Source organism: Lissotriton helveticus, chromosome 9 (assembly GCF_964261635.1).
Source record: "Lissotriton helveticus chromosome 9, aLisHel1.1, whole genome shotgun sequence".
Taxonomy (NCBI): Eukaryota; Metazoa; Chordata; class Amphibia; order Caudata; family Salamandridae; genus Lissotriton; species Lissotriton helveticus.
The window spans coordinates 425,426,073-425,443,667 of record NC_136070.1 but is presented as its reverse complement, the minus strand read 5'-3'; the positions used below and the strand labels follow the sequence as shown (position 1 = coordinate 425,443,667).

The following is a 17,595-nucleotide window of genomic DNA, read 5'->3' as shown; positions in this document are numbered from 1 at the left end:
CTTGAACTCCTCTCTCACCCTATTAACTTCATTTCCGAATCCAACACCCTTCTAAACAGCTTCAACACGTTTTTGGTAAACTATATGAACATCCATCCCCAATTAAAACATGCAAGTGCAAGCCGAAGCCTTCAGCACCCTCGTACTCTAAAGATCTTCCTGTCAATAAATGATCCATATGCAGACAGGATAGAAAATGGAAAAAGCAGAACTCCCATGACTTCATAATACTGAAGCCCTTCCAGAATCACCCAGATAGCCCATGACATCATCCAAAGCAAAGTACTATACCAACTCTATTAATGAAGCCACCAACAGAAGCAGAACCCTTTTCAAGACAATCAAGCACTGCATCAACCACCTACCAGACCCACCTATTCGTCACTCCACAGAAGAGTGCAATGCCGTCAACCTCTTCTGCAGTGAAAAAATACAGAACATCAGACAGCTCATTGACAACACCGACCCAGTTTCATGGTCAGTCTTTAAAATCTATCTTTCACAGATCTCACCAACATACTCAACTCCCTTAAAACTACTTCTTGTGAAGGTGATGTTTACCCTCACCCTTCCACAAAGGTCTCACTTAGTATGCTTTTCCACCCCTACTCAATGTTGTCAATGCATCTCTCACTCAAATCATCTTACCTGAAGCTCTCAAGAAAGGCCAGATTCTACCACTCTTAAAGAAACCTGCACTGGATCCTAACAAGCATGCCAACTCCAATTCTTCTGAGCAGTAGGGGAGCATTGGCTTCACAGAAGTCCAATATAACCTGAGTGTTCCTATTACCCAACTCAGTGATACACAAACTAACTGAGACGTAACATACATCCCTGCTCCTCAGAGGTCCCATGGTCTTTATATATGTCTAAGGGACCGAGCTTTAGTGGAATTTTAGGGTCCTCACCAAATTTACAAAGGCAAACTCATCATTTTGCAACCCAACATAGATGTCATAACTGCTCCGGCCCTGCCGCAGTCAGCATCAGGGGTGGAGCTCTGCTCCTATAAAGTACTTGTCCGGATGGGAGGAGTGCTTTGCGTTCCAGCTCTTGCAAGTGTGTCCTTCCCGAACGAGTTCACACCTGCACTTCCGTGTCACGGCGGCGGTGTCCGCATCTCCAACGACCAGCTCCTCGCATCGGGCACTCCTTCTCGTCGCTCTCCACTGCTTCAATTCCCTCAGTGGGGCCTCTCCTGCAAAACAAACACAAGAACCCAAAGATTCCTTACTAAGGCTTGCACTTGTGTGTGTGACAGATGTCTGAATAATTTGCAAAGCATATACTTATCTGGAGAATTCTTGTGGCAAACATGGGCATCTGCGTTTCTTTGGTGACATATTTCTTGATTGTATAAAATAATTGAAGTCACTATTATGAACTCCTAAAGTAAGGAGGTGCATTATGCTTAGTCCTTCCTGGCTGTGAGAAACCAGTGCAGTCAGCAGCACGAACTACTGAAGTAAGGAGGCACATTATGCTCAGTGCTTCCTGGCTTTATACTCCCATAGCAGCCAGCATCATGAACTCCTGAATATTAAGGAGATGAGTTTGGTTTATCCTGCGCCTTTTGCATATTTTGTTACCTTACCTTTGAGTGATTCATTTGAGTCAGCCTTAATTATTTTTGGGGCTAAGAGCTATTTTTCTAGATTACCTATACTGGTAAGCACTAATTATATTACATCATTACACACATAATCAATGTACCCTCAGTGATTTTCTCTCTCTGTTCTTTTTATGCAGAATTCTTTGTTGATTCCTGAATACACTTTTATTGGACACAAGTGGAATAGGGGAACAAACCAGGTAGACATAATTGATATATGTTTAGTGGTTATCTATGGTCATGTTTGTGATTCATTATACCTTAGAGTAGGTTATTGATGATACTTTGTTTACAGGATGACGGAAGTTTCCAGTGACGTATCCTTGCTGCCCAGGTCGTGCCGAGGAACCCATTTCAGCTTTCTCCTTCCCTTGTTTCCCCTCTTCCTGCTTTGACTCTGTTGGGTGGATGAGTTGTAGTGGGAAGTTGGGACCTATTCTTCAGTCTCCTGTCTCTCGTTCCTGTGGAAACATCAGGTGAGCCTTGATAATAGATCCTTGATTAGCAGTTAAATACTGCTCCTTTCAAAAGCATCAGTTGAAAAGAATCATGCCTCTTCTTACTGTAGTAATAGATGGTGTCAATTGAAGGTAACATTACACTGATACCTTTACAAGAGTCTTCTATTCAGTATTTTGCCTACGATATATGACCACTTGACAACTTAGAAAACACCTTCCCCATCATGAACACTGTGAAGATTGTGGTGTATTATATGGTATGGTTGTGTGACCTTACCATGTAATACACTCACTGAACTATCATGGGTCCATTCTTGCTTGTTTGTAAATCCTCGAGCTCAACCCTGGGTAGTTGTGGCTTCGAGCAATAAGGCTTAAACAATGGAACTAGTAGAAAGCATTTAGAAGCACCAAACAACGAAATAAGGAAGTCACACAACATAAAAGAACTCCAACCCCAATTTATAAAAATAGATTACATTTTTATGGATGTTTAGACAACATAGATGAGCAAAATCATTCAGAGGCTTCCAGAGATATCGTTTGTTAAAGAAAATATTATTCTCAGCTTTTTAGTCCAAAGCAAAAACAAGCATTGGTAATCGTAAAGTTTGAAAGAGTTGTGCTTGGCTACTTCAGCCCGAGCTGGGCAACCAATTAAAACAGCGCGAAGGCTGGGGGGTCAATAAGGAGTATTTGGACAGTTTCCTGGTCACTAAAGCAGCCTCAAACCCAGTTCCACAGTTTACATCAAGACCTCGGAAAAACCAAAGGAAATGATGGACGGAGCGTTGACAATACAAGCACTCACCCCCATTCAACTGATCTGGGTTTAATCCATCACCATTGTTTGGCCCACTCTTCCACCCCAGTTCAGACATGGCCATATACAAATCAGTCTGACCCTGTGCCTCATGGGAACAGTCCAGCCCAAACTGCCAAGCCATGCCTTCCCTGGACCGGAAACAAACTACCGAGGACCGGTTTCTGGCATTTCAGCCTTCTTCAGCCCGGCTTGCTTGAATCCAGTGGCAAAGTGAGCAAGGGACTCACGTCTGAGCATACCCTGCCAACTTATGGCGAACAAAGAAAAACCAAAGGAAATGATGGACGGAGCGTTGACAATGCAAGCACTCACCCCCAGTCAACTGATCTGGGTTTAATCCATCACCATTCTTTAGCCCACTCTGCCACCCCAGTTCAGACATGGCCATATGCAAATCAGTCTGACCCTGTGCCTCATGGGAACAGTCCAGCCCGAACTGCCAAGCCATGCCTTCCCTGGACCAGAAACAAGCTACCGAGGACCGGTTTCTGGCATTTCAGCCTTCTTCAGCCCGGCTTGCTTGAATCCAGTGGCAAAGTGAGCAAGGGACTCACGTCTGAGCATACCCTGCCAACTTACGGCGAACAAAGAAAAACCAAAGGAAATTATGGACTGAGCGTTGACAATACAAGCACTCACCCCCAGTCAACTGATCTGGGTTTAATCCATCACCATTCTTTGGCTGATTTGCATATGGCCATGTCTGACCTGGGGTGGTGTGGAGTGCAAAAAAACGATGGATTTAGGCCCAGATCTCTGTACTGGGGTGAATGTATGACATTGTTCTGCATTCTGTCCATCAATTGTTGTTTTTGCATTTGTCACCCCGAGTGGGATGGGTATGCTCAGATGTGAGTCCCATGCTCTCCACACCACTGGAGTCAAGCTATCCAGGCTGATGACGGCTGATAGCCAGAAACCGGTCCTTGGATGCTTGATTCCGGTCCAGGAAAGACATGGCTTGGCAGTTCGGGCTGGACTGTTCCCATGAGGCACAGGGTCAAGGCTGATTTGCATATGGCCATGTCTGACCTGGGGTGGTGTGCAGTGCAAAAAAACGATGGATTTAGGCCCAGATCTCTGTACTGGGGTGAATGTATGACATTGTTCTGCATTCTGTCTATCAATTGTTGTTTTTGCATTTGTCACCCCGAGTGGGATGGGTATGCTCAGACGTGAGTCCCATGCTCTCCACACCACTGGAGTCAAGCTATCCAGGCTGATGACGGCTGACAGCCAGAAACCGGTCCTTGGATGCTTGATTCCGGTCCAGGAAAGACATGGCTTGGCAGTTCGGGCTGGACTGTTCCCATGAGGCACAGGGTCAAGGCTGATTTGCATATGGCCATGTCTGACCTGGGGTGGTGTGTGGAGTGCAAAAAAACGATGGATTTAGGCCCAGATCTCTGTACTGGGGTGAATGTATGACATTGTTCTGCATTCTGTCCATCAATTGTTGTTTTTGCATTTGTCACCCCGAGTGGGATGGGTATGCTCAGACGTGAGTCCCATGCTCTCCACACCACTGGAGCCAAGCTATCCAGGCTGATGACGGCTGATAGCCAGAAACCGGTCCTTGAATGCTTGATTCCGGTCCAGGAAAGACATGGCTTGGCAGTTCGGGCTGGACTGTTCCCATGAGGTACAGGGTCAAGGCAGATTTGCATATGGCCATGTCTGACCTGGGGTGGTGTGGAGTGCAAAAAAAACGATGGATTTAGGCCCAGATCTCTGTACTGGGGTGAATGTATGACATTGTTCTGCATTCTGTCCATCAATTGTTGTTTTTGCATTTGTCACCCCGAGTGGGATGGGTATGCTCAGACGTGAGTCCCATGCTCTCCACACCACTGGAGTCAAGCTATCCAGGCTGATGATGGCTGATAGCCAGAAACCAGTCCTTGGATGCTTGATTCCGGTCCAGGAAAGACATGGCTTGGCAGTTCGGGCTGGACTGTTCCCATGAGGCACAGGGTCAAGGCTGATTTGCATATGGCCATGTCTGACCTGGGGTGGTGTGGAGTGCAAAAAAACGATGGATTTAGGCCCAGATCTCTGTACTGGGGTGAATGTATGACATTGTTCTGCATTCTGTCCATCAATTGTTGTTTTTGCATTTGTCACCCCGAGATGGATGGGTATGCTCAGATGTGAGTCCCATGCTCTCCACACCACTGGAGTCAAGCTATCCAGGCTGATGACGGCTGATAGACAGAAACCGGTCCTTGGATGCTTGATTCCGGTCCAGGAAAGACATGGCTTGGCAGTTCGGGCTGGACTGTTCCCATGAGGCACAGGGTCAAGGCTGATTTGCATATGGCCATGTCTGACCTGGGGTGGTGTGGAGTGCAAAAAAACGATGGATTTAGGCCAGATCCCTGTACTGGGGTGAATGTATGGCATTGTTCTGCATTCTGTCCATCAATTGTTGTTTTTGCATACATCAAGACCTCCACAGGCTTCAATTTAGTGGTCAAGCTGCGGCTAGACTACTGATCTACAGACACAGAGGGTCCAGCGATATCCTTTGGTGAAAGCTAGTGTCCATCTCTGATGACTCTCCCGAGTCTGGCACACATGGGTGCAACTTTTGAGTCCGGGATGGAGGTCTTCTTGGCGGCACATTGGCAGTCACTGGCAATTGCTTGCGAGTGGCTACTGACTGGCCAGGACAGGCAACTTCAGATTTTATCACCCAGGTGCGGGAACAGATGGTCAGTTGACTGACCCTTGTAGTCATGACTTCGATCTGGGGCTCAAGAGCAACTTTTCATTGAGCAAGGAATCACAGGCACAGTCCTATCTTTGCTAGCCCAAGGATCAGCAGGTGCAGTCCAGCGGTTGGTGCAGCCACTTCTGCCAGGTCCTGGGGTCAGCAGGGCAGTCCTTCTTTGGTCTTCTCTCCAGTCCAGATGTTGTGTAAGATTCATATGCTCAGACTGTTCTTAAAAAATTGCTGTCACTCCAACCTACTCGTCGCTGTTTTCTCCTCATTCCACCACAGCTTGTGCTGTTTGAGTGAAGGGAGTTCAAATGCGACTTGTTATTTCCCACTTCCGACGGCACGGTTTGCGGACGCCATCTTGGCAAAGAGACGGTCTAGTCTTTTTTCAGATTTGCTGCCAATCAACTACAAAAGCGGGGATGGCACCGACGCGCAGCCAAAGGCCAGCCAGTCTGCGCCTATCCGCGTCCGGAACGCGTCCAGCACCAGAAACGATGTTCCTCAGCGGCTGGATAAGTCTCTCACTAGGGAGGTAATGCTATCTCTAAGGAATGTTTTACCTAATTGTCATAACTCCTTAGAGACTGCCAAATGGGAGGGCTCAGTAAGCTGTAAGAATTGTAAACATGTTTTAAGCCTATACAGGACCATGCAGACAAAAAGAACGCTACTCAGAGCAGCCTACGCGGTGGCCTTATAAATGCAAGGTCAATGTGTAAACATGCCCTTTACATCTACAAGTTAATAATCAATGAAAATCTTGATTGCCTGTTTGTGACTGAAACCTAGCTGAAGGCCTGGTGCAATCCGGACATTGTAAATGCCCTTCCCCCTGGTTATCTTATCCAATGATTAGATAGACCAGAACAACGTGGTGGAGACCTTCCAATTATCTATCGTAGCACCCTCAGATGCTCTATAGCTCAATTACATGATCTAAAAAGGAGCAGAGGGCATCGGTTTCTGCCTTCAATTACATGATTCCTTCGCATTTACAGGAGTTTTACTCTATTGCCCACCAGAGCCCAATAAGGTCTTCTTAGACAATATTAGTGTTGTGGTAAGTGTACTGGCCCTCAGATTTTCTAGCTTCACTCTGCTAGGCAATGTCAATAGCCACCTTGACTCACATAATGACTCAGGGGCAACCTGCTTCAAGGAGACAATGGACATATTCGGCCTAATACAACGATCCCTAATTGCCACCCACAATGCAGGCCATACGTTGGTTTGCATTTGCTCCAACTTAGAAACCCTTATCAATCAATCAATCAATCAGGGCATTTATATAGCGCACTACTCACCCAGAGGGTCTCAAGGCGCTAGGGGAGGGGGGTCCGCTACTGCTCGAACAGCCAGGTCTTGAGTTGTTTCCTGAAGGCGAGGTGGTCCTGGGTCAGGCGGAGGTGGGTCAGGAGGGAGTTCCATGTCTTGGCGGCGAGGTAGGAGAAGGACCGCCCCCCTGTGGTGGCTCTTCGGATGCGGGGGACGGTGGCGAGGGCGTGGCCGGTCGATCGAAGCTGGCGTTTGGGAGCGTAGAAGTTGAGGCGGCTGTTGAGGTATCCTGGGCCTTGGTTGTGTAGGGCTTTGTGTGCGTGGGTGAAGAGACGGAAGGTGATTCTCTTGTTGACCGGGAGCCAGTGCAGGTCTCTCAGGTGTCCGGAGATGTGGCTGCGACGGGGGATGTCCAGGATGAGTCGTGCTGAGGCGTTCTGGATCCGCTGGAGTCTCTTCTGGAGTTTGGCGGCGGTTCCGGCGTAGAGGGAGTTGCCGTAGTCCAGACGGCTGGTGACGAGGGCCTGGGTGACCGTCTTCCTGGTCTCGGTGGGGATCCACCGGAAGATCTTACGTAGCATGCGCAGGATGTTGAAGCACGACGAGGAGACGGCGTTGACTTGTCTGGTCATGGAGAGGGAGGAGTCCAGGATGAAGCCCAGGTTGCGTGCGTGGTCTGTTGGTTGGGGTGCGCTGCCTAGGGCGGGGGGCCACCAGGAGTCGTCCCAGGCGGAGTGCGAGGATCCCAGGATGAGGACTTCCGTCTTGTCCGAGTTCAGTTTCAGGCGACTGGTCTTCATCCATTCGGCTACCTCTTTCATCCCTTCGTGAAGGTTGGCTCTGGCGGTGGCGGGGTCGTTGGTGAGGGAGAGGATCAGCTGGGTGTCGTCGGCGTAGGAGATGATGTTGAGGTTGTGCTGGCGTGCGATGTCTGCGAGGGGGCTCATCTAGACGTTGAAGAGGGTTGGACTGAGCGAGGACCCTTGAGGAACGCCGCAGATGACTTAGGTGGCTTCAGATCTGAACGGGGGGAGGCGGACTCTCTGTGTCTTTCCGGCGAGGAAGGAGATGATCCATTCCAGTGCCTTCTCCTGGATTCCGACGTTGCTGAGTCGCTGCACTAGTGTACGGTGGCAGACAGTGTCGAAGGCCGCGGAGAGGTCTAGGAGGATGAGGGCCGCTGTTTCTCCGTTGTCAAGCAGTGCTTGGATGTCATCGGTGGCTGCGATCAGGGCGGTCTCGGTGCTGTGGTTGGCTCGGAAGCCAGACTGCGAGGGGTCGAGGGATCCGTTAGTCTCGAGGAAGGCGGCCAGCTGCTTGTTGACGGTCTTCTCGATGACTTTTGCAGAGAACGGGAGCAGCGAGATGGGGCGGTAGTTCTGGAGGTCGGTGGGGTCGGCTGATGGCTTCTTTAGTAGAGCGCTGAGTTCGGCGTGCTTCCAGCTCTCCGGGAAGGTCGCGGTGTTGAAGGAGGTGTTTGATGATGTCCCGCAGGTGGGGTGCGATGACAGCGTCGGCCTTGTTGAAGACGTGGTGAGGGCAGGGGTCGGTCGGAGATTCGGAGTGGATGGAGTTCATCGTGCGGACGGTATCCTCGGTGCTGATCGGGGTCCAGGCGCGGAGGGTGGTGGTGGGGGGCGGTGGTTCGGTCGTGGCGTGCGTCGGTTGAGTGCTGAAGCTGTTGTGTATGTCCGCGATCTTGTTGTGGAAATAGGAGGCGAGGGAGTTGCAGAGGTCTTGCGAAGGGGTGATGTCGCTGTTTCCGGCGTTGGGGTTGGAAAGCTCTTTGACGATGTTGAAGAGTTCCTTGCTGTTGTGTGCGTTGTTGTCCAGTCATTCCTTGAATGCAGTTTTCTTGGTTGCGTGGATGAGTTGGTGGTGTTTTCGGGTGGCGAGCTTGAGGGCAGTCATGTTGTCATGTGTTGGGTCTCTGCGCCAGGTTCTCTCGAGGGCTCGGCAGTTCTTCTTGGAGCTCTTGAGTTCGTCGGTGAACCATGGGGCTTTCTTGCTGCCGGGTCTGCTAGGCGGGGTCCTCAGGGGGGCGAGGTCATCTGCGCAGTCGCTGATCCACTTCGTGGGGTTGGTGGCCGCTTGGCTGGGGTTCGTTGCGCTGGTGGGTGGGTTCTTGCTCAGGGAAGTCGCGAGCTGGTCGGCTGTGATCTTGTTCCAGCTTCTGCGTGCAACCTGTTGCTGTTGGTGGTGGATCGTGGTCCTTTTGAAGCTGAAGTGGACGCAGCTGTGGTCCGTCCAGTGGAGTCCGGTGGCGTGGCTGAAGGCGATGTCCTTGCTGGATGAGAAGACTGGGTCGAGTGTGTGTCCGGCGTAGTGGGTGGGGGTGGTCACCAGCTGCTTGAGTCCGAGGTTTGCGAGGTTGTCCAGCAGGGTGGTGGTGTTGCGGTCGTTGTTGTTCTCCAGGTGGAAGCTGAGGTACCCGAGGAGGATGTAGTCAGCAGAGGGGAGGGCGTGCGGGCTGATGAAGTCGGCGATGTCTTCGCTGAATTGTGTGCGTGGTCCCGGGGGTCTGTAGATGAAGGTGCCTCTGAGGGTGGTCTTGGGGTTGATGTGGACCTGGAAGTGGAGGTGCTCGGCGGGTGCGAGGGTGTCGTCGGTGTTGGTCGTGATGCGGAGGGTGTTCCTGTGGATGATGGCGAGGCCTCCTCCGGTCTGGTTGATGCGGTCCCTTCGGATGATCTTATAGCCGTCTGGGATGGCGATGGCGATGTCGGGCGCTGAAGAGGCGTTCATCCAGGTTTCCGTGAGGAAGGCGACGTCTGGTGAAGTAGTGTCGAGCAGGTTCCAGAGCTCAACGGCGTGTCTGTGGACGGAGCGGGTGTTGAGCAGGATGCATTTCAGGTGGCTGCTGCTGTTGCTCGTCTTGGTCTTGGTCGGTGCAGGAGTAGTGCAGGTCCGGATGCAGGTGAACTTGCAGGAGTGGCAGCAGAAGGGTCCGTGGGTGCGTCTCGGGGTGGCTCGGTAGCAACCCGGGGTTCGGCCGGCGTTGAGTGCGTAGAGTTCGGTGGCGTCGTAGGTCCGGCGGGAGGGCTGGAGTCTGCGGGGGCCAGGGGTCCTGGCACTGGGCGCGGTCCAAGCGCGGATGGGCGCAGACGGGCTTACCTTTGGCGCACCTTCGGCGCTCAGTCGGTGCTCCCGCTGCGCGCGTCCGCTGCGCGGTCGCTGAGGGGGCGTCATAAGAAGGGAGCCGGGAGGGAGGGTCAGCTGGGAGGCGGGATCGTGGTAGCCAATCGTCTGGCGTGGGGGCGGGGCCGCAGGCAGGCAGCGGTGGGAAAAAACGGGTGCAGGCAAGCGGCCGGCCCAGCGGCGGCTGGGGCGCTGCAATCGGCATCGGCTCTCAGCGGCGATGTGCTCAGGCAGCAGGAGGCTCAGGAGCAGGAGAGGTGAGGAGCGTGGGGGCGACCAGGCCGAAGGCACAGTGGTCGCTCCCAAGTGGCAGGCAGGGTCCCCTTAAGAAGAGAGCCGGGAGGGCGGGTCAGCTGGGAGGCGGGATCGTGGTAGCCAATCGTTTGGCGTGGGGGCGGGGCCGCAGGCAGGCAGCGGCGGGAAAAACGGGTGCAGACAAGCGGCCGGCCCAGCGGCGGCTGGGGCGCTGCAATCGGCGTCGGCTCTCAGCGGCGATGTGCTCAGGCAGCAGGAGGCTCAGGAGCAGGAGAGGTGAGGAGCGTGGGGGCGACCAGGCCGAAGGCGCAGTGGTCGCTCCCAAGTGGCAGGCAGGGTCCCCTTAAGAAGGGAGCCGGGAGGGCGGGTCAGCTGCGAGGCGGGATCGTGGTAGCCAATCGTCTGGCGTGGGGGCGGGCCGCAGGCAGGCAGCGGCGGGAAAAAACGGGTGCAGGCAAGCGGCCGGCCCAGCGGCGGCTGGGGCGCTGTAATCGGCGTCGGCTCTCAGCGGCGATGTGCTCAGCCAGCAGGAGGCTCAGGAGCAGGAGAGGTGAGGAGCGTGGGGGCGACCAGGCCGAAGTTAAGCCTCCACTTGAACAAACATGTACCGATCACAAATTCATCCCATTTGAGATCTTGGTAAGAGATAGGCCCTTTGTAAAGGAGTGCACCAGGACACACCAACAGGACAGGCCCAAGTGGAAGGCGTTGATAGCACACCCTGACCTCCTCCCAGAGGCATGTGTGTTTAGGCCCATCCTGTCAGGAGACCCGGTAACACACAACCAGCTTTTTGAACAGTGGACACTTATCTTGCGGGATTGCTTAGCACCTCCGGCCCCTAATCACGGCCGCCCAAATAAAAACCCTTCAGCCCCGTGGTACTCGCTACCTCTGGAAGAAATGCAAAGTTACGTCAGGTCCCTTGAACGCAGATGGCGCAGGAACTATGACGAGACAGAGCTAAGGAACTTCAAAGCAGCCCTCAGAAAATATTACGCCCTGATTAAAACCACCAAGAAAGCTTATTACACTGAGGCAATTAAAACCTCCAACTCCAACCAAAAAGCGATTTTCAAAATTCCACCCTCTCAGCCTCTCTGTAACAACATAGCAGATTTTTTTTAAACGAAAGTACAAATATTACAAAAAGACTTTCCTCTTCCTAGTCTTGCTTGTACTAGCATTGAAATCTCTGCAGACACTGACAGAGCAGGTCTGAAAACCTTCAAACCAATAACCCTGGAAGAATTGCGCCAGGCAATTAGGACTATTAAATCAGGCTCCCCGTTGTATCCCTGTCCCCTCATGCTTCTACAAATTCTAACGGATATCACAATTTTATAATCTATATATATAAAAACCAAAGTATGTCAGTTTGTCCTTTATGCATTACTACACCCTTCATTCGATCGCCATGAAACTTTGGGAAGTTGTTGAGTACACTCCCTTCTGATTTATTCGTGTAGGCACCAGACGGAAAAACAAAAAATACCGTGTATCCACAAGCACTCGAATAAATAAACTGAATTAAAACAACACTTTAAAATGTTTTCCATATTAAAATGAATAAGTTTTAATAAAAATGACACAATGTAAATTGCATGTTATCATAACAAGTTTCCTTAAATTTCCTTTCTTCTGAGATCGCAGCAACGCGCAACGGGTAAGCTAGTAAATAATATAATAAACTCGTCACTATCAACCGCAAAAATTCTGGGAGACTGGAAACTTGTAGCGGTAAAGCAGCTTCAAAAGAAACAACTGGCGGACCTTGCCACCCTTTCCAATCTGCGTCCAATTTTTCTCTTACCCAGCTTGAGTATGATGACAGAAAAACCTGTCAATATTCAACTTACAACTTACTTAGAGGAAGCAAATATGCTCCACCCAACCAATCTGGGGTCAGAGCTCAACATTCCACAGAATCTGCATTACTGTATACAGCTGAAACACTAAGAACAGCTCTCAATCAGGGAAAAAGAGCAGTCCTGGTTCTGTTGGACCTGTCGGTGGTGTTCGACAGAGTCTCACACGCCATTCTTCTAGACCGGCTTGTTTCCTTTGGCATCTCTGGTACTGTCCTAGCTTGGATAAATAACTACCTGCTGAATCGTAGACAAGTGATCACACTGGACCAATACAATTCTCAAGAAAAATCGCTGCTCTCTGGCGTACCCCAGGGGTCGAGCCTTAGCTACACCCTTTTTAATGCCTATATGGCTCCACTGATCAGGCTGATATTGTACTATATTATAGAAACTATCTCATATGCGGACGATACGCAGCTGATTCTGGTCCTGGATAATAACACCACCCAGGCAAAAGAAAATCTCTGCATGTGCCTGTTAGATTTGGGGGTCTTTAGTTGGCACAGGTAGGTACTTATGACAAATAGGGACCCTTGCTTCTAGTCAGGGGGATACACTCCTAAAATAACCCCTGCTCACCCACTTGATAGCTTGTCATGAGCAGACAGGCTTATCTCAGAGGCAGTGTGTAAAGCATTTGTGACCACATACCGTTATCCAGTGACAACACTACAGATGGACACCACACAGGTTTTATATCAAAAATAAGTATTCTTTATATAAACTTAACACAAGACCATAAACGACAAAAATCCACAATACTATACTTAAGATGGTAGTTTTAGCTTAGTTCAGTTCAGTTCAGTTCTTAAGATGCAACACTTTAAGTCACTGTACCTTGCGATGCGTGACGCTTCCATAACAAAAGTGTTGCAGCGATGGAAATGCAGCAAAGTTCCAGTGGAAAGAAATAAAGACGTGAAGATCTTCCGGATGCGGCACGCTTTTCTGATGATGCAAGAAGTCTCGATTCGATGCGTCAACTGCAGCGGCGACACCCTGGTTCAGCGATGCGATGGCAACAGCCTTGGCTGCGACACTCTGCTCCGACGTTGCAAGAAGCTTCCGCACAATGCGACAACTACAGCAGCGACATCCAAGATGCGACGGCAGCAGCTCCGATGGCGGTGCGCTTCTCCGGGGATGCGAGGCGCTTTTCCTGATGCAGTGCAATGCGACAGCTACAGCGGCGGCATCCAAGATGCAATGGCAGCCGCAGCGACGGTGACACTCTTCTTCCTCGTTGCGAGACACTTCTCTCGATGCGGTGCAATAAGACAGCTACAGCACCAACATTCAAGATGCGACGGCAGCAGCAGCGACGGGGACACGCTTCCTCTTCATTGCGGGACACTTCTCTCGATGCGGTGCAATACAACAGCTACAGCACTGACATTCACGATGCGACGGCAGCAGCAGTGACGGCGATGCGCTTCTTCCTCTTGAGTCGCGTTTCCAGCTCCTTGCGACATGCAGTCCCTCAGAAGGGACCAAAAAAAAGGGAATTCCAAAGAACTCTGGGGAGCTGGGGTTTGAAGTCTGTTGTCCTTGAGACTTCAGCAGGAGGCAAGCTCTGTTCCAAGCCCTTGGAGATCCTTCACAAGTTGAAAATAAAGCACACAAAGTTCTGTCTCCTCCCTTTAGCAGCCAGGCAACCACTGCAGGCCAATCCCCTAAGCAGCACTTCAGCTTAGGAATAGTCTCTCCTCAGTTTCTTCAGGTTCCTCTCCTCAGCAGAGGTTTCTTCTTGTAGTTCAATAGTGATCTAATTTCTTGGGATCAGGGTCCCAATATTTATACCCCAAAATCATTTGTCCTCTAAGGGCAGAGGGGCCTTTGCCCAGTCCAAACCAGTTCTGAAGCACTCTGTTTACAAGACTCCTTCTTTCCTTTTTACAGTGCAGGGCAGAAACATCAGATGCCCCACAGGAGGTGGAGCCAGCATTGTGGAAGGCAGGCACAGTCCTATTCAGGTCCCAGGTGCAACTCCTCCCACCCATCTAGATGCAGATCTCTCTATTCACCACTGGGCTGATTCATTCTGTCTCTTGGAATCCCCCAGCCCTGTCACTCAAACTCCAGACAAGAAATACACAACCTAGCAGAGGCAGGCTTTGGATAGTTAGACAAGAAAATACCTACTTTCTAAAAGTGGTACTTTCAAACACAGAATGTTAAAACCACCTTCACTAAAAGATGCGTTTTACCATTCGGATTCGAGGCATACTAAACTCGAATTTCTACCATATTCCCTGAGTCAGTTAGGATTATAAAATGTAATAATCTAACTGCCCATTCTGGGCTATGGAGAGCAGGTAGCCTTGCAATAGTGAAAAACAAAAATGGCTGTAATTCACTATTAGGACATGCCACACACATCAGGGCTTGTCCTACCTTATACTTAAAATGCACCCTGCCCTTGGGCCTACCATGGGGGTGTCTGATATGAAGAAAAGGGAAGGTTTAGAGACTGGCAAGTGGGTGCACTTGCCCAGTCCGCATGACAGTACCAGACTGCACACAGGCTCTGCAATGGCAGTCCTTAGACACATTTTACAAGGCTGCTTCTGTGGGTGGCACAACCAGTGCTGCAAGCCCACTAGCAGCATTTGGATTTACATGCCCTGGGCACACTCAGTGCACTGTACTAGGGTCTGACAAGTAAACTAATTTACAATCGGGCGCACTTGCACTGTGGTACTGGACAGCAGCAGCAAAAAAACATGTGGCAACAGCAAAAGTGGAAGGGAGACCCACACCAATGGTGCCAGGTCAACAGTGCCTAACTGCCACTTTCAGCTGGATGAATCTCAACCACCTGAAATATAACTCAGAAAAAACGGAAATTCTACCTCTAGGCCAAGAAATATTTTTCTCTCCCAAGCTTTGTTGGCCTGTACATGCTACCCCCCCCCCCCCCCCCCCACACACACACACACAAAACACAGTGAACATGGCTAGGAAGCTGGGAATAAAATGTGATCCAACACTTTCTTTTAAACAGCAATCATTGGCAGTTGCCGGCACCTGTTTTCATATCATAACAAGACTAAAGACATTTTTTGATCTGCTCCCCATATCTGCTAGACAGACAGTTGCCGTTGCTCTTGTTACGTCCAGTTTGGACTATTGCAACAGCCTCTATGCAGGTACCAACAAATCGGTCCTTCACAAGCTTCAAATGGTCCAACACACCGCAGCATGTCTAGTGCTGAAGTGGCCCAGGAGGTCATCGGCATCAATAGTGCTGGAAATACTCCACTGTCTGCCAATTCATAAACGTGTCCTTTTTAAGGTCCTCATTATTACATTTAGTGCTTTTCAATCTTTGGGCCCTCATTATCTCCTAACACGGTTTATGTGCCGCACTCCCGCCCGTAATTTAAGATCATCAAATGCAAATCTGCTGAAAATGCCAACTTTTAGATTGGCATCGAAGGGTGGTAAATCGATCAATCGATACGCTCAAAGGCATGGAACAAACTTCCCCCTCAGCTTCGACAGATCATAACTGAGACCCCTTTTAGGAAGGCCCTGAAGACTTGGATCTTTACTGCATCAGACACTCTCTGCAAAACCCTGATCTGATCCTTTGTCTTTATCAATGGCAGTTAACCAGTTTTGCTCCACCATTTCTGGGTTCCGTTTAGCGCTATGATGCTCCTTGGAGTGATAGTTGCGCTTTATAAATGGGCTATTACATTACATTATCGGTGGTTCAGGGTCACAGGGGTGCCATATTTATGCCCAGAAAGTGCCCTGGGCGAATAATGCGGCCACTAGCCCATGAGCTACTTCAGGCTATGTGTGGCATCTAGCAATCCCAGAGTGCACTATTCTGCCCACTCTCAAGATGTCAGAACCCTTCCATGGATGTTAGGAGCTTGGTATACCATCTTAGAGGGGCGACTACCTGTGGGCTTCATACCCACCAAAAAACGGTTTGGCAACTGGTTTATTTGCTCTGTTGCCACCACCAGCCCGTCTACCTAAAGAAACGAACAGCCCAACATGAGTGTGATTGCCATTTGCCCACAAAAGGTAGCTTCCCCTTTGAACCTTGCCTTTTGGGCCAGCATCCTGTTTGGCTTCCTCCAACAGGGAGATAACACATCTCTCTGTGGCAGGCCTTTATTATTCCTGGGCCTGGGAATCGTTCACATTACTCCACTGGAGAGCAAAAGTCTGTTTGGTGGCCAGCCTGTTAAAGACCACCAGATAAACTGTACAACATAGTGGAAACTTCCTAAAAGTTGTCTTTCCTTAACAGTGACATTAAATTCGATTTGAACATCAAGTCGGATTTAATGCCATGATTAATTTGAGACCTTGAATTACCCATTATAGTAGTCCCATTCAGAAGTTAGCAGGAGAAAGATGTCAGCTTGTAACTCTGTATTAGCCAATGGGGCTACTAACCTTTCCACAGCAAAAATGACAATTTGGAAGTTTTGCTGTTAGGACATATTTAAGTATATGTCCTACTCACTAATATAGAGCTCCCTGCCTTAGGGCCTGATATGCCTTCCTTATGGGAGACGTGCATATACCCAAAGGGAAGCGTGGGCTTTGCCATTAGTTTAAATGGCAAAGTTGAACTAGCAGTTTTGAAACTGTTCTTCCAGGCTGCAGTGGAGCCATTTATACAATCCGTGCTGCAGCCCTGGTGGATACTCTAACCTACATGCCCTGGTACCCTTTGTACCTTATACTAGGGACTTATAATTAAGTCAGCCTTTGCCAATTGGGGGTAGTCAATTCAACATACATTTTGTGAGGGGTTGATACACTGGCACTGAGGTCTTGAAGGCAGCCCTCAGTGCACACTCAGAGTCGAAAAACCAGCAGCATCGGGCCAAAACCTTTGCGGTGATCATGCAAATAGAGGCATTTTCTCACAACCACTGTAGCCTCCCTCCTGCTACTTTGTGATGATAGTGAATCATACTCTTGGCTGCTGGCCACTTCTCCCTGTTAGGTACCCACTATATAAATACTCACATTCTTACATGCTTACATAGGCTAGTCTGTAGTCTAAACAAGAGGCTATGTTCCTGAACTAGGAGGTTCATCCACTGTCTGGCATTTATTACCAGCATAACGTGTCCCGAGATAGCTGTGTTCTATAAATATTGCCTTATGCACCTCAATATACACCATGTAGCTGTGATGTACGACTTTTCATTATTTCCAGATGAGTTTCTAATTGAAGCGAGGACTATGTTTTTAGGTGTAATCAGCTAAAACCTGATACCTTCATAAACATCTGTACCACCTCATCAATTAGACATCAACTGGAAATAATTGTATTTGAAGTTCAGCACTGGGAAAATAATAGCGCTGAAAGACCATTGAGGAGTTGTAATGACTTATACTAGTGTCATCAGTAAGATGTTCATGAGGTTATATAGGTGTGCACTGGGATTTAC

At 49.7% G+C, this 17,595-nt stretch overlaps 1 long non-coding RNA gene across 1 annotated transcript in view; it reads right to left on the bottom strand.

Annotated features, from left to right (window-relative positions):
• Positions 1-246: 246 nt before the first annotated feature.
• Positions 247-17,595, bottom strand: part of LOC144781392 (uncharacterized) — a 134,203-nt gene continuing 116,854 nt past the window's right edge. The window contains exons 3-4 of the long non-coding RNA XR_013600974.1: positions 1,876-2,076; positions 247-1,201 (exon numbers count right to left, since the gene is read on the bottom strand). This is a non-coding gene — a long non-coding RNA (uncharacterized LOC144781392). The remainder of the gene's footprint in view (positions 1,202-1,875; positions 2,077-17,595) is intronic.